The sequence below is a fragment of the Colias croceus genome, chromosome 21 (assembly GCF_905220415.1).
Source record: "Colias croceus chromosome 21, ilColCroc2.1".
NCBI lineage: Eukaryota > Metazoa > Arthropoda > Insecta > Lepidoptera > Pieridae > Colias > Colias croceus.
Genome location: NC_059557.1, coordinates 2,196,252 through 2,200,099, shown reverse-complemented (window position 1 = coordinate 2,200,099; position 3,848 = coordinate 2,196,252).

Genomic DNA, 3,848 nt, shown 5'->3' with positions numbered 1-3,848 from the left:
ATTAGAAAGCTGCATCTTCTCTGAGCAACATAGGCTAGGTTTTATCCCGGAAATCCCACGGGAACGGGAACTATGCGGGTTTTTCTTTGAAAACGCGGGCGAGGTCGCAGGCGGAAAGCTACTATACTATACGTATAGTAACATAATAACCTACGTCAGAGACTAAAATATATCTAATCTTATTCCTGAATGAATAGTTCGTATCAGGAGCCATTTCATATCTTTATAATTAATGTTTTATTTAAATAAAGTTGGAGTGTATGTTGTGTATGTTTTTACTGATAAAACAGCCTTTTATTTCGTGACCTACATACTCGTAACATCCTCATGGAATATGAATGGTGTTGAGCATAGATAGTATAATTACTAATAATGTTTAAATACATATTGAAAGATATTTGTTACATGAAATTGTATTATTATATGAGTACCTACTTAGCTAAATTGCTAGAAAAATACGAGTAGTACTTCCATATCCTGCAATATATAGAAAAGTTTAACTATTTTATAGGAGACTAGCTGCGCTTCGCGGTTTCACCCGCGTGGCTCCGCTCCTGTTGGTCTAAGCGTAATGTTATATAGACTATAGCCTTCCTCGATAAATGGGCTATCTAACATGGAAAGAATTTTGCAAATCGAACCAGTAATTATTGAGATTAGCGCGTTCAAACAAACAGACTAACTCTTTAGCTTTATAATATTAAGTATAGATAGAACCTTCAGACACTAATCAATTACTAAGTCATTGTGTAAGTGACATTTGCGAGAATCGGCACAAGTAGCATCATTATATTACCACAATATTCATACTCTATTTCAAATTTAATAGTCTGAAGGCAAATAAAAAGAAAAAGTAGAACATTAAAGTAGCAACTGGTACCAAAGCCATAATTAACCTCAATTGTTACGGGGTTGACAATATTGGAACAGCCATAACTCCTCAACTTGCTTTGAAAGTCTGCACGTTAAGCTATTTTTAATTCAGGCTTTTATAACTCAATTCTTTTGCTTTTCAGTTGATAAATTCTATAGCTATTTCTTAATCTATGCTTTATATCATTGGGTGCAGAGCTGATTAACACGTGTGTTCACGTGGTAATCTTGATATTGGCGTTGTAAAATGATATGACGTCACGTATAAACTAAAGTTCGTTTTATGGGGATAATGGCTGTATGACTAGTGTTAGTGTTTGTTTTAAGCTATAAATAATTTGTAAACAATAACATGTATTAATACGTACCTACCTTAAGATTTATTTGCGATTCGAGTAGTTATTTGATATCATATCCACATTTCTAAGGTATAAGAGAAAATGATACATACAAAACTTGCTAATTAAAATAAGGGACTCTATCTACGATTTTCTGATTAAGTCACTAATTGCTTATTTAACTCCTTTTAACATATAGCTATTTTTCAGACTTAATTTTGGCAAACGGGCAAATCTTTTCGTATCTAAATATATAATATTGTTGTTGTACACAACATGAGGAAAGTTTTACACAGGTAAATACAATGACCTATTATACTAGTAGACGCGGCATACGCCAACATCATTGCACTAAAAAACAGCGTAATTAATACATACCTACTTACTAACGCATTAACACCAATACAGTTGTTCTCTCTTTCACTCTCACGCACGAGACACATACATGTCTCACTCATGTACTTCGTAATAACAACTGCCGATTAAAATACAAAAAGAACGTCCAGCCACGACGCTGAATGGTGCGTGACTAAGTGAAACTCGGGCACTTACCTGAGTTTTTTCTTGCCAAAATAGAGAGCGGGTAACGTATCTAGCTCTTTTATATATCATAGGGTAAATATAGATATTTCATCTTGTAGATTTTCCATCACATGTTGACTCTATTATGCAGTACGTAATCAAATAATGAATGCGTTCTTATAACTATTACATATTAGATCTGTCTGAGTGATTCATGACCTAGGGTAATTGCGCCTGTTCGCGTCCACTTAGTGCAGTTGGAAAGTTTGAAGGAGAAAATAAAAATGTTCCAGAACAAATTTCAACGCAAAATTTATGTAACGTGTTCATTACATAGTCTATTTTAAGATTTACTTTCGATTGTGCTGGAAATATCATGTGATTTTTATTTATCTAGACAAATAGCAGAATTAGGCGTTTTACCCAGTTCGCGTCCAAAAATTCCAGTTTGCGTCCACCCGTGGACCAGTTCGCGTCCACCAGCTTAGAAAAGGAATTAAGAGTGTACTGGGTGATATTTTATCAGATAAATGCAAATAAAAATTAGATTTTAATGAATTATTTATTTACGAATATAGCTATTTAATAAAAACCGGCCAAATGCGAGTGGGACTTGCACATCAAGGCTTCCGTATTAACTTGTTTTTTTTCGTATGTTTTAACTGTAAATGATTATTTTTTCAATGTTTCCCTTATTTGTGCTATAAGACGTTGCTTCGTACCAAACTTCAAGTGTCTGTATTCACGTAAAGTACCCTGTAGGTTTTGATTCCCTTGCGAATGACGAAATTTGCGAAAATTTGCAGCATAAACGGCTGTATCTTTTGAATTCTTTGGCTTATAAGTTTGATTTTTTCACTGCTTCAAGGGACCGTAGATTTGAGTATTCAATATAAATTTCAGCTTTATACCTCCACGCGTTACTGAGAAAAAGGGTCTTGACAGAAAGAAAGACCGGCAGACGGACATACTGACGGACGGATATCAAATTGATGATCAAGTCTCATTCAAAGAATACCCCTTTTAAAATGAAAAAATAGCATCAAAATTTGCTAATTTTAATGAAAATTTTAATTATCAACTTGTGGTGTTAGTCAAAAATTTACAATCTATTTTAAATTACATATTTTAACAAACAATTCATTGCTACGTAATGAAAAATAATGTGGACGCAATATGTTCTATTGTTATGCACTATAGGTATAGTTTGCGCCCACCGTGGACGCAAAATGGAAGTTGTACAAATTCGGTGTAGTAATTCGCGTCCACCTTATTTTAGCTATTAATTGTAAAAGAAATAAGCTGATTTATAATCCATACTATTCCATGTTTTGTTAGCAAAGTAAAGAAACAGTTACATATTCAAAAATTCACATTTAACAATAAGATATTTACCGTCAAACGCGACGCTACGCACTATTTTTTTTTTCAAAATCCCGCGCGTTTTAGCTCTCTCGTTTAATAGCCAAAATTAACTATTTTTTTTAAATAGGAAAGGCGGTCTGCAGGCATATTTTGAATATGTGTGCATGTCTCTTATACATTGAGGTATTATCGGAAATTCTTCTTATTACAATTTTACTTAAAGTATACTTATTTTCGTGAATTTTCTAAAAGATGTCCGCAAAATGGACGCGAATAGGCAGGTGGACGCGAACAGGCGCAATGACCCTATTATAATTTTATTAGAATAATTGGTTTTCTTGACGCGACTTTCATTGTTTGCACTTTACGTCATCTTGCTATTGGTTTTCCAGAGATAATTTACCTTTTCTTAGGTTTTTCCGCAATTAAAAGGAACTCTCCAGGTTTTTGAAAGTTTATCCAATATTGTTTCGCAGTACAGTCGTAAAAATTTAACAAACAGACATGAATTTACTTTCGCAATGAACTTTATCTTCTAAGATACTATAAAGGTTTTTTTCATGACATTTATCTACTGAACTCTATAAAGATCTTAAAAAAATCTAGTTCTTCATAGATTAAAATCTTCATCTACATAAGGAAATAATATAAGACTACACGGAAGGAAATATGGCTTATTATCGTAAGCAACACATGACAAAAACAACACAAACACTACCACAGCAATCTACAAGCATCGTAATTTCATTG